This window comes from Cygnus olor, chromosome 5, assembly GCF_009769625.2.
Source record: "Cygnus olor isolate bCygOlo1 chromosome 5, bCygOlo1.pri.v2, whole genome shotgun sequence".
NCBI lineage: Eukaryota > Metazoa > Chordata > Aves > Anseriformes > Anatidae > Cygnus > Cygnus olor.
In genome coordinates, this window is record NC_049173.1 from 57,635,548 (window position 1) to 57,661,541 (window position 25,994).

At 37.3% G+C, this 25,994-nt stretch overlaps 1 long non-coding RNA gene across 5 annotated transcripts in view; it reads left to right on the forward strand.

Annotated features, from left to right (window-relative positions):
- Positions 1–10,849: 10,849 nt before the first annotated feature.
- LOC121071054 overlaps positions 10,850–25,994 on the forward strand; it is a 223,795-nt gene continuing 208,650 nt past the window's right edge. For 4 of the 5 annotated variants that reach the window (XR_005820350.1, XR_005820345.1, XR_005820347.1 and 1 more), the window contains exons 1-2: positions 10,850–11,013; positions 12,213–12,359. This is a non-coding gene — a long non-coding RNA (uncharacterized LOC121071054). Of the gene's footprint in view, positions 11,014–12,212; positions 12,360–14,129; positions 14,242–25,994 lie in introns of those variants that run through there. The other variant, XR_005820348.1, reaches the window with a different exon arrangement.

Below are 25,994 nucleotides of genomic sequence, written 5' to 3' on the forward strand. Positions count from 1 at the left end.
GAGAAATAAAATTTGTATCAGCCCACATTGCTCATATGTTACAAACTATTTTCCTGTAGGCTCTTGTCCTAGAAAGATAGTTTTAATAGCTTGGCATAGCTTGACATAAGGAAAAAGAAAGACAAAGGAAAACATCAGTGATTTAAAAATAAAGTAAAAGAAGTGCTTTGGGGTTACTGTCACTTTAGATGCTGAATCCTTTAACCAGGAGGTTTATAAAGTAGGATACTGGTCAGGATTTTTGTTTTTTATTTATTATTTTCTCTGGTGTGAGTGTTGCTGTTAGGAGATTCAAAGCTTCAGGTTCTAAATACAACATTAATGTGTCAACTTTAGTAACACAAGAACAAGGCCAAATGAATTTTATGTTTTGTGGATTTCCTTTCATTTTCTCCAAATAATAGCACACTTGCAATATGGATTCTTAAGGGTCATTAAAATCATAAGAGTTTCTTATGTTTCTTAAGAGTTTCTTAAGAGACCTTAAAATTTTCCTTGTTTTGCTATCTGGCTACCAGAGCATCTCTGCAGCAACTCAGCTTTGATGTTTGAAGGACAAACACATGAACAGACTGTATTTTGGAAGCAAGAATATATCTGTTTTGTGTCCCAGTGATGAGGCATGACAACACCTACGTGCGGCTTTGTAACCTACCTTTACTCATCTGCACAGACGATGGCCCAGAGTCCTTCCTAAACACTGGGGACAGCTTGAAAGTTGCAGTTGTCTGTGGGAGCAGCAAGGCCTTAAGGAGGCAGAGTATCCTGGATGACCTCCAGAACTAGTTGGCTGTTGTGCAGTGGAGAGCCGGGGAGTATTGTTGCATGTGGAATCTCAACAGATAATCCTCTCTTAGCAGTACAAGGAGGAACTGGGGTTTAGCTGTCTTTAATGCAGCTGTGTTTCAGGGAAACTCCCTGTGTGTCTGTTGAAATCATTTCTCAGGTCAGCTCAGCTGAAGTTGGCATCAACCAGTATAATAATCTAATATCACCTGCCTGAGGAGTATATCTGGAGTTGCTACAGATCTTGTGTAATCTGCTGGAGGCAGATGCATAAGGCCAGAAGCTAGAGAGGTGAAGAAAATGGATGCACCTAGCTGCATGCTATGTGTGTTGAATAAACAAGACTGAAGAGTCCGATACACATTGCCTATAAACCTACAGATGACAGAGGAAAAGAAGTCTGATTGTTGCTATTGAGAACAAATCAAATGGTCAAGAAGGAGAATAGGAGAAGAAAAGGCCAGCAGTAACCTGCAGTGTTTGCGTTTACTTTTGTGTGAATAATTCCTTCCTGTGTTGCTTTGGCTGTTAGTCCATGGGATAACCTATCCCTGTTGGGATGCCAAAATATCCAGGCAGCAGTAACTTTCAATCTGTATGTACCCACGAGGCTGAGAATGCTTAGTTGATTTGTGTTGCTCATGTTCAGTGAAGTACATTAGTAGTGTACAGTGGTATTTTCAAGTCTTGGATCCTGTCAGATTTGGGGACTTTGAATTGCCTTAAATAACTGGGACACAAGAATTCCTAAAACCCCAGAGATTAACCAGCCACAGAATAAAAATCAGTTCAGATACACATCTAAGCCTCATTTAATTTTAATCTAAGTTCCTGTGGAATTTTTAGTTATTTTTGGAATGGGAGACATGTTTAAAAAAATAAATAAATTAGGAGTTGGACAAAAATTCATTTTGAAACTTTCCAGTTCTATTGAAATCTGAAATGCATTTTGAGGGGTAAAAAACAAACAAACAAACAAACAAACAAACAAGCAAAAACATGAATTACCTCTGTTTCTTTAATTCAATTATATTTCATTTATATTTCTAGTGGTTTTAGGAACATCATTTTTTCTTTAAAAATTTTTACTCTGTGCTATACATGAGTTAAGGAAAAGAGGGCAAAAATCTCACTGGTTTCTGACAGCTTCTGTCAATCATAGTAATATGCAGGAATATGCCCAGAGAAGCTCTTTCACAGGAAGGCTTATTCGCACATGGAGGGAAGACTACGTGTACAGCAAGATGCATAGATATGTAATATTACCCTAAAAGAGAATATCCCACTTTTAATTCACCCCTTCAGTCAGAACTAGAGGTATGCAGTCACTCAAAAGGCTGTTCTCGTGCATAAGAAAATTCAACCAACCATTCAGGAATTCTCCTGCCCTAGGCAAGACTGAATCCAGGTAATTCCTTCACAAACAAATGCCTCGTATGCCCAAGGAAGCTGGAGCAATGATAACTGGCTTTTAAAAAACTAAGCTTGTCTGTTTCTGGGTACACTAAGAGTGCTGTCAGCATGGATTCAGGGCTGCTCGGCATTGTGGTCTTGCTGGCTGTACTGGAACCTTGTAAGGAAGACTCTGAAGATAAAAAGGATATTCAGAGGCTTCTGTGATGCTTTCAAAGAAGGCATCAACTAATTGATTTACACTAAGAATTCAGCACCACATACACTTGTGTAATCCTGCATCAACAGGTTGCCCTGAATTTATCTTGTCCACCATCTCTGCTTAGGACCAGCTCCTATAGCAGAGTAGGGTCCTACCTAATCTGAAATCTCTTGCTTATTTATTTATTTATTTAGTTATTTATTTTTGCTCATTACATCACCCCAGTATTTTGTGTTTTGTTACAAGATGTTCTGTAGATAACAGGAATGTGCTGACCTCTGAGTGGTTTATACCTTTAGTCTGTTGCTGTGCTCCTGAGTGCCTGGCTTTGTCTGGTGTCGACAGTGAAGAGAACTGGACGAACATTGCAGCTTGGGTCCTCTGAACTCTTTGCTATTCTCTTCTTCAGACACATACTTTCATATGGCAGAGTTTATTTCTGAATTCCATGCTTCACTTCATTGCGTCTTCCTTAGGTCAGATGTTTTTTCTAACACATTTAGGAGTTTTCAACTCACCGTTTGTTTCCTGTTCAAACTATAACCAGTTTCATGTTCTGACACACCCTTCTTCTGCACATATCCGTATTTGTATGTCTGATTGTTTTGCAAAATGTTCTTAGTGTTTGTAATTTTCTGTACATTCTTAGAAATGTTTGCATCATCTATTGGTACTGGGCTATCAGACTATATTTTCTTAATGTTGTTGTTGCTTTCCTCTGTTCTTTTGCATCCTGGCACACCTACTTACTCTGATTTATGACATCAACAAATGCATTTTCTTTTTAGGAATACTGTTTTTAACAAATTTTTTGCAAATCAGCAAATCTATTTCTAATACCTGTGAAAAAATATTAAAAGGACAACAATTTTCATAGAATCATAGAATATCCCGAGTTGGAAAGGACCCATAAGGATCATCTAGTCCAACTCTTGGCACCGCACAGGTCTGCCCAAAGTTTAGACCATGTGACTAAGTGCACAGTCCAATCGCTTTTTAAATTCGGACAGGCTTGGTGCAGTAACTACGTCCCTGGGGAGCCTGTTCCAGTGTGCAACCACCCTCTCGGTGAAGAACCTCTTTGTGATGTCCAGCCTAAACTTCCCCTGCCTCAGCTTAACACCATTCCCGCGGGTCCTATCACTGGTGTTTACAGTGAATAGGTCACCTGCCTCTCCACTCCCCTTCGCGAGGAAGTTGTAGACCACGATGAGGTCCCCCCTCAGCCTCCTCTTCTCCAGGCTGAACAGGCACTGTGAACAGGCCCATATTAATTATTTTAATAATTAATTCACATAATTCAAGTCATTTTTTCAGCTTTAATACTTGCTTTTGTATTTTCAAAAATTCAGGAGTAAGCCATTGGATTGTTGCTCTGGAGAACTGAACCTCCTCATAGCAGATTTTCAGTGCAGTCTGGGGAAATTGTTTAATCTCTCTCCATCTTATTTTCCAGCCTGTGGAACTGAGACTGTAGTTCTACCTCTCTGTAAAATCTGTAATGGTTTGTAGAAGAAGGAAAAAATTATCCACAGTTTCTGAGTGTGAAAGCTAGGTATTACTCAGGGAATATTAGACAGTAGGTTGGAAGCAACATGAAGGAACTACCTTTTTAAATGTAATGATCTCTGTGCCAATAAACACCCTAAAGAAAGTAAAGACCTTTTACTCCACACAGCCATGCTGGCTTTGGCAGACAGGCAAGTCGTAATTATTTGTAATGGAAGATGCATGTGAAATGGAAAGGCCTAAGTGCTAGTAAATATGGAATTTCATACTCTCATCTCAATATTTGTTTCATTATTTTTATGCTAGCCCAGATAGGGAGAATATCTCAAAAGAGGATAAAATACTTACTCTGCCATTGGTTGGATGTGAGTGGGTATCTCATGGCTGGTTACTGAATTAAGCACTCTTCCTTCATGCAAACCTTGAAAACAAAAACACAAAGTTGTTAACAAGAAGACATGTAAGCAGTAGGAAAACATTATACTAAGTGTAAACATACTTGCATTTAAGTGATTTCCAGGAATTTGTTTCAGGTGTGCAAAATGTATCTCCTCATAGTTAATCTGTAAAAATGTACACACTTTACCATGGGGCTTCCTTTCCTGTTTGCTTTTGGTTATTAATCTTAGAACAAGCTGTGCTTAGGTGTTTGGTCTCCTTGCAAAAATTTACCTTATCCAAAGTGGCATTTCATATATAGTGGCATTGGCAAGTAGACACATAGCATTCTGAAAGAATTCATTAAATAGAGACGTGTTAGTTTACAGGTTTAATCCATATGATATTTATTGGCAGTCATACAGGCAATGACAGGCAGCCAACACACTATTCAGTGGACTTTTCCACCCATCTGTTTATCCATCTGTTACTTGAAAAATAGATTGCTTTTTTTTCCAAAAAAAGCATTGTTTTAGCAGACCAGTGAGGTAAAGATATGTTGAAGTATAGAACTCATTGTAACAGGACTATCTGAAACATCCAGCAGTATCTTGATATGAAATAATATTGGTAACCAGTGTGCCTCTGGCCCCTGACACTTATACACATGCCACAGTATATTACCAAAATAAACTCAAAATAGACAAGTTCAACTTCCTTTTTTTTTTTATGCGAGCGGAGGCAGAAGATGGCTTTTTGACCACGTTCTTGAGTTATGTGTTGCTGAGCACATATTACCTTGTTAAGATCAGAATGCTCTGGAAAAAAAAAAAAAAGGAATAATCTGATTTTTAATCGGAATGGCAATATTAACTTGTGCACTGTGTTGATGTAGTAAGAACACCTCAAAAAGAGAATTATTTAATTTCAGTCAGGTGCTTAAAAAACTTCATTAATGATATGTAAGTTGTTTTTATGCTATGGATTTCTGAGGCCTACAGTTTTAAATACTGTTATCTTTTTGTTTGAAAATGTGTTTTTCCTCAGGAACAAAAAGTTATGAATATGCTTTTGAGGGAAAAAGTCATTTAAAAAACTCTTAAAATTGATAACTTCATATAACTATAGCTATACTAAGAGACACATTCCAGAGATAACAGTTGAATCACAAAATTGAGGAAAACTAATTATGCAATTTTTGATTGTCATCTGCACTTTAATCTGTTGTTTTAAATTTTTGTGTAAAAGAAATGCCAAAATGACAGGATAAATTTCAGATATTTGTTGTGTTGTAATTGTGCCGATGAAAAAGGCTTGCATTGGCAGAGATTTATGATGTCCCCAGTTCTAGTGAACATTACAAAATGTGCATTGCAGCATATTCTTTATGGTTCATGGGCTGGCTGATTCGCAGCGTTCACCCTGAAAATGCCTTAGTGGCAGATTTGTTACGATTTATTTTGGCAATGTGGTATTCTACAAGATAACAGAATCAATGACAATGTCTGGCAAAATTTTCTATTGGGAGATCTGCTTTCATTTTGGTAACATTTTTAGCCTATGAAATGTATAAACTGAGAAATGTATTGATAAATAATTTCCAAAATATTAAGTGACAGCGTTGTGCCTAAAAATACAAAGCCAAAGAAACTCCTGTGGACATTTCCACTGATTCAAAGAAGTGTTACAAATGGCTTGCCCAAGACTGTTGGAACACATAAGCTGGTCTCTTCTCCAGCGGTACTGTGCTGTCACTCTGCAGAGGGAGCAAAAGGAACCTGTTCCTTCCGTTTAAGGATGTTGACCCAGCATACAGTTGGCTCTCAGGGCTGCAAGCGCACATAGCCAGCTCATGTTGAGCTTCTTGTCAACCAACACCCCCAGGTCTTTGTCATCTGGGCTGCTCTCAGTCCATTCTCTGCCCAGCCTGTATTAGTGTTTGGGTTTGCCCCAGCCCAGATGTAGGATCTTGTTCTTTGTCTTGTTGAACCTCATGAGGTACACACAGGCCCACTTCTCAGGCCTGTCGAGGTCCCTCTGTGACCGCGCCACACAGCTTGGTGTCATCATCAAACTTGCTGGTAAAGAACAATAAGACAGCATAGAGAGGAATCACAAAACAACATGGAGGACTAATTATGTTTATTCTGAACTTTCAGCATGTCTTTCTATTTAGAGCTGAAAGGTTTCAGCAGCTGAAAAATGAAGATGACAGCAAAGTAAGGATATTGTTGTTATTATTTGCCCATCAGGCAAGCAACATGCAAGCATGACTTTCTTCTTCAATTTAATTTAGTTGAAAGCATTAATAATAATTTACCAAATTGGATCAATTTTTAATATTTCCTAAGGGAGTTTATTCACAGATTTCACAATTATATATAGTCTTGTTAGGAGGCTACTGTACTGTAGGATTTTCCCCCAACTCTCCTGAGATAGCAGTAAGATTGCTTGTAACTCATTGCACAATGTGACATTCTGTGAACAGAGAACTTAAAAAACAGTTTTTATTGTGAAAAAAAATACATCCTATTTTTCATGGAGCAGTCAATGGTATGAAAGAAAATCAGGAAGCAAGTGTAAAGCAAAATAGCTAGCTTTTTTTGTACTTGTATTTGTCTGGGATAGGTATGCTACTGAAAAACAGCACAGAACATAATTTACCAAGGGACTATTGCAAATATAGTGTTCATTTTCCTTGAAAGTAATCAGTAAATTCAGAATTTAAGGTGTTTTACCACCAGTCTTTACAAACATGCTCCAAGTGTATTCAAAATGATGTACAACATGATATGAACATAATGAAGTATACAAATCTGGAAAGCTTTTGGGAAAATCTTCAAGGAAAGACTTTCCTGGCATAAGTTTAAGTTTGTAAGCAAATTTAAGTAATGTAAGGAAATAATTTGTGTGTTTTACTGCTGAGAAAGAAAACTCTGAGGAATAACAATATGTATGCGTATAGAACATAAGTAAAGTCACATGGAAATTTACAGGAATTCTCTGTGCTAGTTAACCAGGCCGACATGCTTGGTTTGCAACACATGCAAGGTGAATTAACCCACCTGAAATAGGCTATTTCTGTCTCATTTGGGCAATTAGGCCTAAAAGTTTCAAAAATTTCATGCTTATTTTGAGTCAAGAATGTTTAAAGAATAATTTGCATGGTCATGCTCTGTAAATTGATATCCTAGATTCTTAGGCAATGACAGTAAGCCCTCAGGATTTTCACCTTTCTGAGGATTTCTTAGTCCTCAGAAATTACTCAAAGAGAGGTGTAAGCAGGGAGAAATAACGCTCTACATGGCACTTAAGTATTCTGTGAAATACGGCAGAAAATATTTCAAATGCTTCAGAGCAGAGGGAACACCAGATGTGTTTGCACTTTTTAAGGACTCCTTCAGAAATATGGAAGGAATTCACTATCACCCTTCTTTGACTGCAATTACAGTTTGTCCTTAAATATGTATGTGTACGTACTTCACACGGGAATAGCATTCATCAACAGGCTATTCCAAGGCTTCATAAACTCGAGTAAAAATCCTGTAGTGTGGTCTATTTTGGCTTACCGCAGATTACTGCATGTCTTGCAGTTGACTTCAGAGACTGTTATGTAACTGTGTGTCCTTGAAATTGTGTGTTTGCTGCACTAATTTTTAGTAGTAACTCAAAAAGTGGAGTCAAACTTCAGTGTTGATTCTTCTATGAATGTAGCAACTCGATGATTAGCACAGAGGGAGGCTGTGCTGGACAATAAGAAGGTGACTGCTGTAAGCTGGAAGAGGAAGCTAGAAGTAGTTTAAGGAAAAAGAAAATAAGGATGAAAGCTAAAATAAATATAAAGGTAAAAGAAAGATAAGAGCTTTCAAATATTTTGTCTGGAAGCTGGATTCTTTTACCTGTTATGTAACAGTTACCCAACTAATTTACTCAACTACTAACACTGAGCAAAAGTACTTTCAAAATTTTCTTCTTTTGTTTCTGCATATCCATAGTACAGGTCAAAGCCTAGATTACAGTCTAGAAGAGATAGGAAGTCAGCAGTTAGTTGAAAAATAACATAGATATTTGAAGGAAATCTTGTTACAAGCCTTATGACCTGTACAGTATAGTAGATACCAGTATAATTTCTCATGAGTTTGCTTCTTCCCCAGGTACAGTGGAAATCAGAGAAAAAATAAGATGCTTATTTATGAAGTAAGTTACTCAACACATGAAATGATGGGTCGTGTCTATATTACTTCTTTACATTACTTCTGGTCCTGTACTCATATTTCTTCTTAGAATACATTTATATTTGAATATGAGACAATACTTTCCCCTCAGTTTCATTGACAAACTCTTATTTTTAACACATGGTCTGTCAAACACCACTTAACGGTATTTTGTTTTACACCTAATGCTTTCTCAGGACTTTGATTAGCTCTTTGTACCCATTGACTTGGATGGTAAGTATACATTGCAATAACTTTAAACAGTACTTTTTAAAATGCAGTAGTCTTTAAAATATCTATAATCCCTCATTGTGCATGGGGTCACAGGGGTTGCATAGCATTGTGTAGCAGCTGGGGCATTGCTTCTTATGGGGATTTGCTGCCCTCATGCTACCCAAGATTGACATCCACATAGGACCCTACCACATCAAGAACCATGATGGTCCATGGGTTGAAATCTGGGTAAATTGAGAGGTAAGTTTTACTGTCAATAAGATACATAATTTAACCCTGGAATAATACTCTTAACTTTCATTGGAAAGTATGAAATAAAATATAATGAGATTCAAAAGTAAATGTCAGAAAAGTTCAAGCATGGAGGCTTTCAAAAGTCCAGGAAACAATCTTTCAGCTTGTCTCATGGTTACTTTTCATCAGCCAGCACCTGGATCTCGCTTAGCCTTAAACCTCTATGATATTAATAGTTGGCCTTTGCCCTTTAGTTGTTCATTTATTCCACATGCTGTCTAAGAAAAATGCATACAAACCTTTATCTTATATATTAGTCTTAAGGGAATTTCAGAAGGGTGGTGGTAAAATTCAAGGAATCCAGAAGAACTGTGTTAGGAAACAATTATATTGTCGCCGAGAGGTGAGTCGTTTTTCAGCTGCCAAATGAATTACTGTTTGGGATTTAAACATGACTGTTTCTACTTCTCTTCAGTGGTGGTAGCTTTGAGTAAAATGGGCTAAGGAGTGATACAAAACTAGCTCCTCCCTGCACAGGTCTGCCTTATTTTAGAAGGTTTCCAAAGCTACTTGTCTGCTCATAGTGACATACTGGGAGAAATCTTTGCATATAGAATACCACTGAGTGAAATCTTGTGAGACAGATCTCATCTGCAAGGTTACATGGATGCTAATTAATCATACAAATAGGTTCAGTTACTGCTTGTATCTCTGGTTTCTCACACATTCCAGGAGGGTGGAACAGCAGTGAAAGTAGGTCTACAGCCTTCTCTGGGAGTAGGCATTTTTTTCTTTTTCTTTTTTTCTCTCTCTCTTTTTTTTTTTTTCCCAGAAAAGAAATTACCTTGGCTTTTTGTACTGTCACAAGGTTTGACAATCTCATGTCCAATTTTCTTAGCTCTAAAAAATTGGTAAATCCTGTTTCCTTTCTGGTACAGTTTTATCCTTCAAATTATTATGGTATTTGAAATTATTTATTTACTGGACTCTGGTCATGCTATTGACAGTTGAAGTAGGAGGGATGAAGAAAAAATAATTCTATTCAGTTTTGTCAGTTGGCTTGTTGGGTGGTTGGTAGATGGAGAGGAAAGAAAGGTGCTATGGAACAGAGATTTTGACTTTATTGTGGCAGAACTGCATCCACTTAAAGTCATGATGATTCATTGTTTGTAAAAGATCTATTTTTAGCTGGCCTGAATTATATGGAGATTAAAGAGAATCATTAGCATAAAATTCCCCTTGATGCTTCTGCAGTTGGTATAATACAAAAGACTTTGATAAGATTTCTTCAGCCTAGATAACTTTGGTGAATCCCTAAGTATGCGCAAAAAGCTGATTGGTAACCATACAGAAGCTTTTGTGGGTCAGTGATCTATTCCTCTGAGCACAATGCAACTTTTCATACAGAATGCATTCCAAAATAATGCTTTTTAGAAACAGAAGTGACAGAAGAAACAGAGAGATGAAGAGGGAGAGAGGTACATTTATAGCTGTAGAGCGAACACAGATATCTTTAGGAAAAACATTCGTGTTGGATTTTGCTGTTTGCTCTGGTCTCAGAGTGAATGCCTCTTTCACTTCATTGCATCCATCCAGACTGTTGTTTCCTGTCACGTCAAAATGCATGCAGCTAGGGTGATTGCTACATGGTGTAGATTGCAGTGGTGAGGAAGATGACCAGCTACCCTCAGTCACAAATGAGTAGTTGTGTGAACTTCTCTCATCATGTATCAGCATGCCATAGCAACATAACTCCAAAGGCATTCATTACGGTACCTCAGTTGTTGCAACAAGTATGAAATGAATGTGATGAATGTGGCAGAATATGTAATTGTTACAAAGCACTTTTAAACAGTACAACGCACATCGCAATACACTGCATTAATGTAATGATCAACAGTATTTGCCATCCTAGGATAAAATGTCATAGGAGGGGAAGTCCAAAAAGTGCTAACATTTTGGTTTTGCTCTGATGAAGAAAAACTTAACTGTGAAGTTCAGAAATCACGTATGAAACCATAAACGACCTCCATACTTAGCTGGGTAAGTGCAAACCTGTATTACTTAAGTTCCATGAATATGGTGGAAAATAATGTCTTAGTATACGTCATTGTGAATTTGGCCTAGTGATTTACCATTTAATTTTTAAGTAAAAGTTGAATCATGGTGACAATAGCTACTCTACAAAAATCATCTCTGAAATGCCCTTATTCTTTTGTTCTGAATAGACTCACTTCTCCTTCAGGTTCTTAAATATAATAAATTTGCTGGTAGAGGACAAGAATAACAATAAAAGTGAAATCAAACACAAATCAGGAAGAATATGAGGGCATAAGCAATTGTTTTGTAAGAGAAGATTTTATGTGAGTTTTCATTACAAAGAGATGAGATTCGTTGGAAATTTATGTATGTGGAGAGAATACTTAGACAAAGAATAAATCCATTGCAGTAATTCTCACTGTTAGTAGACAGACTGTTAATATGTCTTTTCACATTATGCAAAAACAGCAAACAAAAATAAGGGTCACAGCTTTAAGAAGAGTTGTTTGTAATATCTGTTAGACTGAGCAAAATGTCACAACATGTAGTCTTCTGGAAAAAGCAAATAGGGCATTAAATCTCAGATGAATAAAGCATGTTTCCAAACTGCTATGGAGTTTTGTCCTTTTGGAATCACTGCAGCAGTGCATGGGCTGTGGCTATGATATGTGAAGACAATCGGGCAATAGGTTTTAGTGGGACTAAAATTTGCCCCATGGTGTCAGAATGAAGAGCTGCTTTGAAGATTGTCTCATGCAAAGAAAGAGACCCACCAGCTGCAAAACAGGTGGTAACCCACCAGGGGCAGGCACATATGAAATCACGGCCCTTTACTTGGATTTCAGTGAAAGGAAAAATGAAAGGATAAAAGGTAGAAGACCTGATTCAGAAGAGCAGCCTCCTGACTTTTTATTAGGGCTTTCATAAACGAGATTGTGTTTAGGCTGTACACTGGGATAATGAAGATTCCAAATGTTGAACATAAGACATGTGGGCCTCACAACCAGGTGCACGTCTGCTTCATGTGTTAAAAAAAAACGCATTGGTGCAAGGATATGTGTTTTCATGATGTGTTTATATCTTTTATGCAACTATTTCTTTAGTGAAAGGAGCTTACACTGTTACTATGCTCAGGGAGTTGGTAACGTTGCCATTCAGTCCCCAGTGGTTCCATCACGAAACCCAACTCTCCTGTCTTTTAGAGAACTTGGAACGGAAGAATGAGCTGGAACAACCTGCCCTGCTGTATTATCTCAGAGAATAACACAAGGCTGCCAACAGCAAAATTGAAGTTATTTCAGATCTTTCCAAAGTTCTAGACTCAAGAGAAAAGTCAATTTTAAAAGAAGGTAAGATTTTTCCTGTGTATTTCTTTATTGCCATCTTAATGAAAGGAGAGAGCACTGCATGTAGCATTTTTGAAAGAGAAAGGAGAAGAACAAGAGCTTTTATCTGGCCCTGAAATACTTAGTGTATAGCTAGCATTGCACTGAATAGGGTTTTATGTTTTATAGGCAGTGCCAAGATGTAATTCCTGTCCAACAGTAACAGGGAATATTTCCCAGCACTGAATCTTGATTGCCTGTGCTGTTTCCTGTTAGAATAGCCTTGCATCTTCTGTTTGGCCTGGTCAGATAGAGTTTTCCCCTATAGTTTCTTGGACACAAAGAAGCTGGTATGGGCCAGGGATCACTCCAGCTGACAGCTGGGAGCAATCCATTTTCTGAAAAAAGATAATACAATTGTATAAATGCAGAAAGACCAGTGGCCACAGGGAAAGAAAACAAGCTCTGTTAATGTTTAGTTTAGCTAGTTGTGGAAGACTCTCGTATAAAAGTCCCCTTTTAAAGTGAATTAAATGCTCTCAGCAGTTCCTGGGATTGGACGGTTTTGTCCAGTAGGAAATTCAAGTGTTAAATTTTGGATAGAATTGCTACCATTTAGAAAGTGCAATTGAAAAATTTTCTAGCATTAAAAAGATCTTAAGATTAACATCCTGAAATATAGTTGTATTAAATATGGAGAGAGGACAAGTAACAGGAAGGAAGAAATGAGAAAAGTTATCCTCTTAGCTTGCAGAGAAAAACAAAGCTTTCCATGATGCTGAGGTTTCAACACATGGCATTAGCTTGAGCATTGTGGGAGCTGCTGTGATTACAGCCCATTGGTTCTTTAGGGGTGGACTTTTATGGTCAAAAAATGTGAGATTAAGAAGGAATTTGTGAGGTTGTGTCTGCATGGTGCAAGAAAGCAAATACCATTCATACTCGATAGACTAAAATGTGGATGGTTTCACCAGGGCACCTTTGAGATGGGCTGCCTGTGGCAGAAGATTAAAATGTGAGTTCAGTTCTTTATTTAAGTAGTCGGTTAAGTAAGTATGAGATGGTGTATGTGACTAGCTTCCCAGAATCTCCCAGGACAGCTAAAGTGAGCTGTAAATACATAGTGTACATTAGTGATCTCCCAAGAGACATCAAGCTGTCACTGTTGAGCAAAAGAAGATTTTCACTGTATTGAGATAGATCTTGCAACAAACTTATGGTAGACATTTCCTTCCAAGTGAGGGGGGGATGCTTCTGAAGTTGTTGTTAGGACAGGCATTTTAGAATGTTATAAATAACACTGTTAATATTTCAGTCATCATATTTCATTCACTCACAAGACTTTAATCTGCTTTTGCAGAATTTGCAGGATTGCTGCTCTCTAGACTTCTGTACTTTTAACATGATATATTAACTGCTTTTTTGCAGCACCGTGTGAACTCCCCTCCTAGTTTGAATTAGTTAAAAGTTATTCTAAAATCCTCAGATTTCTTTTGTTATTACTTAAAACACTTTCCATAGCTATGTTTTTAAAAAGTAAATAACATCTGGCTGGTGTGTTTAAAAAATCAGTCTGTAGCAGATAATGTAAAAATGACCTTGGCCCTAAAAGTAAAAGAAGAGGTGTGGGGGGGAGACAGGAAGCTGGCTGAACACTATGCTAATAAGAACACAGCTCATACTCTGCGTAAAGAGGGGGAAAGAAAAAAAAAAGACTTCTCAGTGAAGCACTTTAAGGCTAGGCTATTTGAATGTTTTTTGTCTGAATGACGCAACACTGAGCTCATGAGAGTCAGATCAAATCCAAAAGGAAGAGAAGAGGCAAAAGTCCAGCTGGGAGTCTTGCTATTCACTGATTCACAATAAAAACGTTGATAAAATATGAATCTTCTGAAGTCCAGGCAAGGTAAAACAACTTAAATTGAGACAATGAATAAAATAAATATTTCTAGCTATTAAAGCTTGTTGCTGATAACAAAAAAAACTTCAGTAATAGAATTTATTGTAAATTTATATTTAATTGTTTCATCATATTTTTGAACTGGGAAGCTACTTATTTCTTGTATCTCACTGTCACTGTGATTCATTTTGTTCTTTCTTAATTGTTTATTAAAAAAATCAATAAACAGTCACCAGCTGGGAACGAAGTCACGAAGTTGCAAAGAACCTATCAATGCCAACTGAAATCCAAGGTCAAGTTGTTGTTGACTTCAGTAGATACCAAATCCTAAAACGGTAAGGGGGACACTGATGTTTGTATCTCTGCTTTGCTTAAAAGTCATTCTTTCCTAGTGCTTCAGCTGTAAATTGCTAAAACAATGCTCACCGGATATTTTAGAACATGTATTTATCACTTCAGGTCTGTCCTATTTGCACATGGCTGAGATGAATATTTTTTTCAGTGTGATTTTAAAACTTGGAGAGAATAATTGTGGTAAATTCAAACCATTGGAACTACAGTGGGTATATTCACTTTTCAGCTGATTCACTGGGGCTATGCAGAAACATGCAATTTTGCCAACAAAGTTTACTCCTAAATTATAAAAGGATATCTTTATAATCCTCTGTACAGACATAGTTGCCCTTCTCTTTTCACAACAGAAGACCTGGTCAAAAGAAAGCTTGCAAAAAAGATGTTTTAACTTCACAGTTGCTAGATCCAATGGCACACTTGTCCAAGGCACTGAATTACATAGACTCATAGGTGGGGGTGTGTAAAAAGCCCTAGAAGTAGTACATTGTGTATGCAGAAAGGAAAAACTGTACGGGACATTAAGCCTGATACTTATATTTAAAATTAGAAGAAATTTATGTTGCTTCCTGGTATTCTTATTGAAAAAAAGCATCAGTAAATCTTTTTTGATGCACTATTGTAACAACTTTCTGACCCCTTTGTGTTCCCCAGCATAGCACTACCCCAGCGTTATACTTTGAGCAGTGTCCTGTACTCTGGTACTTAAATTTCAGGATTAACAGAGCCAGCTGAAAGAAAGTGAAAACTTATTCCTGAGTAGGAACATACTGTCCATTAAAGGTAAAATGTGAAGAATGAAGACTTTTCTTTCAATTATTTTTCCACCTTCACAGGGGACATAGAGCAATCCTGTGCTATGTGGTCCTCTCAGAGGCCACCATAACAACCTCATGGGTCCAGTGAGAGAGGCTGCAGTTATCTTTTTTTCTTCCCAAGTGCGTCTTAGGAGCATTCTCACTGCCTTTATGGTAGCTTGATATGGCATAGACACATTACCAGTCTACATTACTTTTCAAAGGTCAGTCTTCAAGCCAAGATAGTTACAAAGGCCAATTAGGAAATCCCTTCCTCACGAAGCAAACCACAGCACTTACCCAGAGAGCAACACTGTTAATGAGTTGATTTGGTATTTTCATGCCAAGGGGGAGAGGCAAGCAACCTGCACTTGCACCACAGAAACATGTGCAGCAATGGCAGATCTTACCAAGGTTAGCAAGTGTCTTAAACCTAGAGCAGCTCCGCAGACAGTGCGGCAGACTTTGCAGACCTGCATCATTTTACAGGATTGGACTATCTTTGGCAACCTCACACGTTCTGCAAGTTTCACGTCGAGTTTTTAATGACTTCAAGTTGTCACAGTTTTTGTTGATTGTACAATCAGGAGTGCTTTAAAAGTGCTTTGTCCTGTGGAAACCACTGTTTAAGCAGTGGTTTCCACAGGACAACATGCAGTAGTGCCAAGCAGAGGTTTAGGGGTAGCAGTCACAGTAGTTGGTTCTCCATTTTGTTTTCCATCAACCTGACTTTGTTGATTGATTATTTTTTTTCAACCTAAGAAATGATTAATCTAATGATAACTGACGTAAGTAAAGCTCATTTACACAAAGATATGGCATAAAGACTTGGATACAAGCCAAGTATGTGATGTAATGTTTGTGTATAGTGTAGTTAGTGGATAAAAGCAATAAGTACGGTAATTTTATTAAGGTAGTTGTCAGAAAGAAATCTCTATCTCTTATGTTAATGCAAAAATTCTATAATGATGTGAATTAAGGTCAGATTATAATTATTAATTAAGATAGCTGGCACTGCAGATATGTCTAGCACAACACTAGACGCTGAACAGAAGTTTCTTTCATAGCAGTCTTATTTTACTAGCAAATGTTGCTTATGAGTATCATGGAATTGTGCAATTAATTATGCTTAACAAGGAATAGCTTTAGCCTACCTAATTGATTCCCTGATAATTTGCCTAGAAGATGACTGAAGATTTCTTTGTGCATTTCCAGGTGTCAGCTTTTGGAAATGGATAGTTTTGTTGTCATCCATTTACAGGAAAACTGTGGTCTTTCCTGCTAATCTGTAATGTTTCTTCCACAAGTACTATGACAATATTATGAAATGTCTCTATACCGTTGTCCATTTAAATTTTATGGATAGAAATATACTTTGATCTAGTTTATTAATGTTTTCAGTCATTTGATACAGGTCTACCCTTTTTCTAAAACAGTGAATTAGTATTTATAATGCACTAATTGTCTTCAAAACTTTTGTTTTGAAGGACATTCTTGAGCGGCAATCTCCAAGTTACATCGAAATGGTGTTGTTTGTTATTTTTAGAAAAGTTGTGTAAGTAAGAGAAATTTATAGACCATATTGCTGCTTGCAAAAGATTTGTGGTATGTAATTCTGTCAAATTTTAAATCCTCTGAATCCTATTTTATGACAGTAATAAATAAATAGTGTGATGAGTACCAGAACACTGCTTCCTGGCTGCACAGAAGTGGCGGCTTGTTGTAAGGCTCTCAAGTCATGTCCAGAAGTCCATTCTTTTCCCCTGTCCTGATGAGCTTTTCTGTACAGTCTGCATGTGTGTCTGCTTTATTTTGAGGTAGCTGGATGGGTATTGTTCATCACTTCTCTGTCCATCAGATGCTATGAAACATTTGGAAATGTCAACATAATTCTTTGCTCACTATTGGCTATAAAATAGCTGAATGTATGTGTTATTTTGCCTAAAACAACAAAAATGTGTCAGGACACTCCACATTCTGAAGCAAAATATTGACTGGCTCATTTTGCATATGGTGACTTCAAACATTCATCAAATGAACAGTGCTTATTTGATGTTTTCTATACTTCGGTAGTTAGCCCAATTTTTCTTGCCCTAGGAATTAGTTCTTCAGCTACTGCACTTACCTTTCCATCGGGGAGTAAGGAATGCCTATTTTCACCTTCATTGCAGTATATTATTCACATACTTGTAGCTCTTTCTTCAGTGAATTCTTGTTATGCAAACCAATAAAGGCAGTTAATGGCCCCTGTCTGTTATTTGTGCATATAGCAAGTTGTGCTGTGCTGTGGTTCCAATTTCTAATTTGGTTATACAGCTTGAAGTCTACTAGGGTACCATCAAGTAACTAATACATTCATTTCAAACTGTGTAATTAATTGCACTTTAATTCTGTTTGATTATTGGACAGTACTGTGTATCTGAAAGCCATTAAACTCTTTATATGACAAGGTATACAAGTTTCTTTCTGAATGTATTCTGAGGACAAATCTATTAAGTTTTTTCTGCCTACTCACATTCTGGCTTTGCAAATTTCTATTTTTTCAAGCCAGAAACAAACCTACAGTTTCTATATAATAAACTTCTGCAGACTTCAGTGCTGCATTTTTAATGGACTCAAAAGTCCATGCATGCATTTTTAGCCATCTCATTTTTGTTGTTCATGGTTAAGCCAAAAATGTAGTCTTTAGCAGGTTTGTATTCCACTTTGGTACTTTCTTTCTCACAACAAATCTCATCCTACTCAAATTTAGTTCTGTGTACACCTGTTACTACTAGTCCTTTAAAACAATTGCTGCCAGGAATACAGATCAAGCTGAAATCCCATCTACTGTATTTTATACTCACATTTAATAATGATAGCGTGTGTCTGAAGTCCAGAATCTCAAAAATCATCTGAAAAGGCAGTGATGATAGACCACCGAAACAGGAGGATAGTTTAAAAAGAAAGAAAAAAGGTAAACCTTGGGATTTTTGTTCCCAATTGCTTGTTTTGTTTTCAAAGGAACAAAGGAGATGGAGGTTTTAGGCAAAAAAAGAAGGCAAGAAAAGTAAAATAACTGTTTCCTCCCGGGAGGGAGAAAAGTGTCGTCAACAAACCACCAACAGTCTATGCATTTGCCACCTGTCTGATGGTGAAGGGGGGACTTGAAGAAGACAAGGGGGTGGTAGTTTATTTTCTGCAGGGAGGGTTTTCCTAGCTAAGCGAAGGAGGAAATACACAGATGCCTGAGGGAAAGCAGATAAGCAGTTAGGAGAACCTGGTATCGCTAGGAAAATAGAGGTGAGCTGACTTGAGAACAGTGGAGAAGAGCTGATTCCCTGAGCAAAGAGCTGATGACAAAGCTTATTGATTCCTGTGGCTTTGCAACAAATCTTGAAGGCTGTATCGTGAAACACTGCTCTTCCCTCCCTTGTCTGGCTGAAACTACAGACGTAACTGTCTGCATCCTCTTCATGTCTGAGACTCATTTTTAGAAGATATTTTGCAAATGTCAGAATTAGATTTATTTTTATGTTCAGACATGTAACTGTTGCTTAGAAGTACAACTAATAGCTACCCACACACATATATGGACATGGGTAGGCTGAGAAGAGACTCAGTTGCTTGCTTCTCTGTCTCCTGTCCAAGTGACTTGACTCTGGTTGTTCACCACACTTACCCAGTTCTTGTTCTTCTCTACACTCCATAAGTTGAGGCTTAAATTTTTTTATTACTACTTCATTTTTCTCTGTCCTATCACCTGGGCTTCACTAGAATCTGAAATAACCCATCTTTTTTTTTTTTTCTAAATTTTCCTTCACTGTTATTAGCATATCTGGTAAGTGAGAATATAGGTGTATTTATTTTTAAAAGCAAGTATGGACATGTTTTTCATTTGTCATCCTGGGTTCTCTCTCTCTCTCTCTCTTTTTTTTTTTTTTTTTTTTTTTTGTGCTGCATTAAATGACTGAAGGCTATCTCTGCCACTAGATTCTTAATTAAGGACTTGTCTGTGCCTAGAGGTAAGACTTTGGAGTGCTACAGTGCACATGGCATTGAGGAATACTTGAGATTAAGACTCTATTTAAGCAGACATTTTTATCAGATTTCACGTTTAGCCTTTTTTTCCCATGTGCCAAATTAAAAATTACAGATGAATTTCATCAGCAGCTAAACTTCAGAGACTGAAACATGCTCAATGTAGAAAGAGCACTGGAATTTCTTAAAGTAAGCATTTTGAGTATCTAAGCGAGCATGTGCAAGAGGTAAATGAGGAAAGTAGGAGACAGATCCCAGTCCCCCAAAGCAAATGTCAACTTCAAAGGATACTAACTCCTCAAAATAGATGAAAATTTTCACCCTAGTTTTATAGTGTGTGCATATCATTTTCCTTTCTTCGTCATCTTATTCCTGGAAATTTTAGTCAGTTTTGCTTTCTGTTTGCATGTTGACTGTCTGAAGAAGCACATATTGAAGAACTTAAGTCCAGGCTGAAATTAAATTGTATTTGAAAGAAAAACCATTATATTGAAAAAGCTTGGTACCAGGTGCAGTTTAAGCTGTATTCTGCTGATGTGCTTAAGGATCCATATCATCATACATACCTGCCTGCCTCTTTAAACTTGCAGATGTTTAGATGAGAGAGGAGATAGATGCATGACTGCAAGTTTAAGTCAGTCTTTATAGTGTTGGCAGGAATAGTCATAAAAATCATTCCATTTTCACATCTGGTTCAGTAATGCTGAAATTACAAAAGTTACTGAAAATATATTTCTCAGTTCCACAGTTCAGTGTCTGCTCAGGATTAAATTTTACAATTTTTCTCTGCCCCAAAATTTGCTGGATGGTTTGTTACCCTGATGGCTCTTAAGACAAAGTGCTGAGATAATAAATAAATAAATAAATAAGTGATTTTTATCTGTGTTGACATTAGGTTTTTACTCTATATACAGCTGCATGCAGTCACAGCATCAGTTCTAGAGATTAAACATTCTGACAATAGCTATAAGAAAGATGGTCAGATTAATTTCTTATCAAACTGAGTTGATTCAGAGTAAGGAATAGAAACCATCTGATGTATTTTACAGATCAAAGCTAATTCTCCATTGACACACATGCACTTGAGTAGGCGCACCTGTGTGACAGCTAAATTATAGGAGTGCTTTACACACACATTATCTTGTCACAATATAAGAACATCCTACTGTGCTAAAATACCTCTTCAGGAAGAAACATGTAATTTTCCTATAGTGTTGGGGAGGATGCTAAGCAGCTTCTTTCTTTTTACATCTCCTTTATTTTCACCTTCTACAGGCATGAGAGAAGAGCAAAAGTTTTAAATAAATTTGAAAACTATTCATTTTATTTTATCTGTCACTTCACTCTCTCTTCACCTTCTGTCTATTTAATGAAATGTGTTAGTAGCTCTGCTTATGGCTGGAAGGAAAACAGTGATTTGGCTTTAGAATTTAGTTGCTTACTTAAAGGGACTGATTATAAGGATTTTTTCCATTTATGTTTTAGGGAAGGTGAATATGTCAATATTTATTAAAACATATCTATAACACTTTTGTAAGAAATGGCAACAAAGCACAGTAGTTTTTATTGATTCATTTGTGCTACTAGAATGAGACTTGGTTTTGTTTGTTTTGGAAAGGTTGGTGAATGTGGCAGCATGCCCTAGCAGCTCATGCTGGCCAGCTTGAGACTAGGGGTAGGTCAATGCAGGCTTCTGAAAACTTAATCTTTATTAAATCAACATCCTATAAATTGAGCTCAACTTCTCCCAACTTCCTATAAGCCTATTTATCATATGGGACCTCAAATTGCAGCAGGGCAACGTTGGTAACTGAGCTGACACTGGCTCTGTTTGTACCAGGGCTTTTTTTGATTGTCAGCCCATTACAAAGAAAAAGGACAATTGCAGAAGCAGAATAATCCACTTCAACACTTATCTCTTGGAACAGTTTCCCTGTCTTGTGGTGCTTATCCCATGCTTCCGGTTCTGGAAGCCAAAAAAAAAAAAAAAAGTTTAATATTTCTTTTCTGCAGGTCCATGCTCCTAGAGGTGCATACACTAAAAATGCACTAAAATACAATAAATAAACAAAAGAGGCACCGCCGAGCAGAGGCCGGTGGCCTGGAAGCTGCCTGCCAGCTGCTTGCACAGGGGCCATGTGTGGAGCAGGCTGCTGGGCCTGCAGCTCAAACAAACGCTGCTCGGTGCTGAGGAGGCAGAACATGGCCGGCTGGGCGCCATCTTGGCATCCTTCTCACCTGCCCCATGGCGGGTGTCCTAGCGCTGGCGGCGCACGAGGACATTCAGTGACGCTGCCTGGGTTGAAGTTTTGGTCTTGAGGAACCGTTATGGTACGCTGGGGGAAACATTTTTAGAGTAATTCAAGATACTTTTTTATTTTTATTTTTATTTTGTTCTTTGGAATGGCTTGTTGCTGTATGGAGCACTGAGCGTGCACCATGTCAGGCATGCTAATGGTAAATGAATTTCTCTACATATCTAACAGTTCGGAGTTCTCCTTTGTGGTTGTTGGCTATTAATTTCCACAGTTTATACATCTGTCTCATCAGTGGTACTGATTTAGAAGCTTTTCTTCAGGCTTGTTTTAGTTTGTTGCATTGTTGAACTTTTCAGAAGAGTTCTGTTGTTGCTCAGAATGTTGTCGGCACTGCCCTGTGTTTGTGCTCAGCTTGTAGCATTTACACACCCAGACAGGCCCCACATAAATAAAAGTTACTAAACGAGAAGCTGGGGTTTCAGGAGTAGTTGCATTTCCCCAGTTTTCCTTGTTCTGGTGTGGTCTGTAAGACGTAGCCTTCTTTTAGATGTAGGCCTTCATCTGCCAGCCAGGGCCCTGTGCACAGAGGGATATTCTGCTTGCTAAAGGTGACTTTAGTTGAAATGTGTCTGTGGCTTCCACTTGTGTAAAGTAGTTTTACATGCAGCTTGATTTTTAACACTGACTAAAATGACACCACAGGAAAACACGAGATATCAAATTTCCTCATGTTCTGGAAGCTGGGAAACAGTTTCTGTCTTCACGTATCATGCTTTGGCTTATTATGTGAATAATGAATATGAGAAAAGTATCTTTTATTTCTGAGTTTACCAAAGCTGATATTTTACAGAATTTCACAGCAATTTTAGATTAGAGGACTAGACAGATCTATGCTATCCTCTCCTTCTCAACACCGCTAACATTTCCTGCTCCTATTCACCTGTGATTAAGCTCACACATCTTGAATCTCTCACATGAAGGTTGGTTGCTATGGAAAAAAGTGTGATCTCATAAATGAATCTATTCTGTGTAAGAAAAATTCAAGTATAAATCTGATACTATTCCAATATTGTGGAGAAAAAACGTGAGGGAAAGCAAGTGAATATTGTTAAAATGCAGTATATTTCCCATTTCCTATTCATGTATAATCACGATGATTACATTGAATCATTACATCATATGTTGTGCATACTCTGAAATACTGATTACCCTGTCTGAAATATTGATACACAACACTGCACTTTTACTAAGTACTTTTAATTACTAATTTGTTAAATAGAGCTAGGGTAGTACATTCTCAAGAAGTGGAGCCTTTTTTTTTTCCTTCTGTTATAGTCTTGTGTATATGTAATAGAAAAAAGTTTGGCATGCTTTTTACCAACAGAATTTCTTTCAGTTTGGGTATGAGTTAATCATTGGCATGGAATGTGGGGCCTGTCTGGGTGTACTGTAAAGGTATGTATTTTCTCTTTGATAAAGCTGGACACACCAACGTTATTGAACAAAACTGTTGGGTTGCATACTTATACATGAACATAGTGAGAGAATGTGACACATTTTGAATTACCTACAGACTGATGTTTTTACCATTTTCTCATAAGAAAGAATATAATTATGTATCAAATTTATGATTGAGAAGAAGTCATCTGCTTTATCATATTCAGTTATTATTATAATTGATTGACAATTGATTCACATGAAATCTGAATTTTGGCAGATTGTAGTTATTCCTGAGGACTTCTAAAAAGATTAAATATTTCTTTTTTTGTTTTCTTTTTTTTTTTCTTTCTTCCCTAGTAAGACTATCGCTTGTTTGGCAGAACACATTTAATGACGCTGTTCTCCGAATCCCTATCCATATGTATGCCCTTCATAAGTATGTTTATCGTTTACCACATGGCATGTGCTGAGTGGTTATATGCCTGGAATCCTGCTGTGAAATGGCAATTTTGCTTTCCTTTTTTTCCTTTTTTTTTTTCTCCCTTGCTTTCCTTCTCAATCCATTATTTTCTTTTAGTATTGGTGGTTACAACCACAGCATCATGGTGTCTTTCACAGGACACTGGTGGACAAGACGGAGATTCATGGAGCCCTATCCTTGGCATGTAATGAAAGTTCTGCTTTTCTGTCTGATAATTTAGAGAGGTAGGAGAGGTGAATGTTGAGATTGAGGGAAAAAGAATGTGTTTATGGTAGAGTATTGTAAGTGGCTTTTTTCCAGTACTAGTGTAAAACCTTAAATGAATACAAAATAAACCCATGCTGCTATTATCTTGGCCATGATTTGACTATTGGATCAAGATTAAAGAATGTTCACACATTGGTGAGCTGTTAAGTTCAGCACTGCTATTTAAGTAACTCTTCAGTTTACTCCCACGTAAGCTTATAGTCAAAGGTCTCTGCAAAGCATTTGATGGTAGAATTGGGAAATCATGAATGTTCTCATCTGTTTGTATCTTTGTAAGAGGAATACCAAGAAACAAACAAATATTGTGACTCTGAAATCCTTAATTTTAAGCATTTTGAGTTTGACTCTTTTGGGTGGAAAGCAATCCTAATATGCACAGTACAGTTCTTGTATTTTATCTGTTGTTATAGATACATTACATTGTGGTTTATTTTGGCAGGGAGCTTTGAGAAGTAAGAACCATGCATCAATAATTTAAGGCACCATCACAGCTGAAGCTTCAGTTAGTTATCTTTTTTTTCTACCATGGCATCCCACGAGTCAAGAAAAGCAATGACATCAGTAAGAAGGAGAATATTTTTTGAAATGTCTCCAAAACTAAGTGCACAATTGTTACAATACAGCTTGACTTTATTTACTATGACAAAATCTATTTTCGTCACTTCGGTATTTTCATTATTAGTTGCTATTATCGTGTGACATAAGTGTTTCTTGATAGAATTTTGTGTTAGGAAAGCACTGAATCTTGGTTTTCATGAGTTCCGTTAAGGATATTCTTCACATGATCAAAATCAGCGCTGCCTTCTTTAATAGAGTAGCGAGTGCTACCCAAAAAAATCCTGAGCTCATACCAGGTTTGACACATTGAGTGACCTTGCAAAGGAGATGACATTCCCTTTCCTCATCTTGATTTTCCATCTGTAAAATGAGGTTAATAATTCTGACCTACAGAAGAAAAGCACAGTAAAGCCATATATGCATTATTAGTAATTGAAGTTTGGTTCTCACTTTGGTGCTGTGTAACGCAATATGGATAGTGAATGTTGTTGACGTATTTTCTTGAAGACAGTCAGGTCACTATTAATACAGGGAGAAGAAGGCTTTGAATAGAAGACAGTTCCTTCTTTGAAGTGAACAGGCATAGGCTAAGTGCTGAGAAAGGGGCGTATTGTTCTATTTTACACGAGTTACTCAAGCTCTGCATCTAGCGTTACACAGGAGAATAATACAGAGCCAAGGACCTGCCTAAAAGTTCGATGGCTTATCAAGAAAATAATCTAATATATCTGGCTTCTGTTTGTACTCATTTGGGTGCATCCTGCATATCTAGTGATAAGAACTATTTAAATAAATAGAAAAAAGGACGAAACCCTTGGCAAAGGCCCCAGTGGGCAATACATTTCATTATTTTTGAGGACAGGTACGCACTACTGGCCAAGCAACATCTCCCCTGGCAGGTTTCTGAAAACCTAAATCTTAAAATGACGAGGGAGCTAGAGTCATCCCCAGACATAAACCCTACCTCAGCATATTGTACGAAGATGTTATGGTGATTAACAGATGGGAGACAATGCTTGCTCTGCTGGGTTTGTGACAGAACTGTTTGTGAATCAACAGTAATTAGATACGTGATTCTGATCGAGGCCCACACAAAGCAAAGGATTTAAATGCGGGTACCTTTAGAGAATGTAAATAGGCTTGCTGAAATGCAATGCACTGCACTGAAAAAATAATTACCCTACCTCTCATGAACATTTATGTCAAAAGTATTTCCAGATCTCAAGAGCAACAAAAAGAAATAGATTGCTTCAAAGTGACCAAAGGATTAGTTGACATGCAGTGCACTGTTTACACACAGCAAAAGTAAAGCAGGTAGTTATAATTCAAGCCCCCTGTGTACATCCAATTCCCAGTGTTTCAAAATTGCTGCTGACTTCCATAAACTGAAAGAGTTGGAATCTTCCTAGAAACTTCATAGTGCATTGTAGCTAGTCATAGAAAATAACTTTTGTAACAGTTTTCTCCAATATTTAGTCTGTGTGTATTAGTGATCATTAGGTTTGAGCTGAGATTATTCTTTACGGCTTATATTTGAATACTGGCAACATGCCCGCACGTGTTTACACAAACAGATAAATAAAGCTG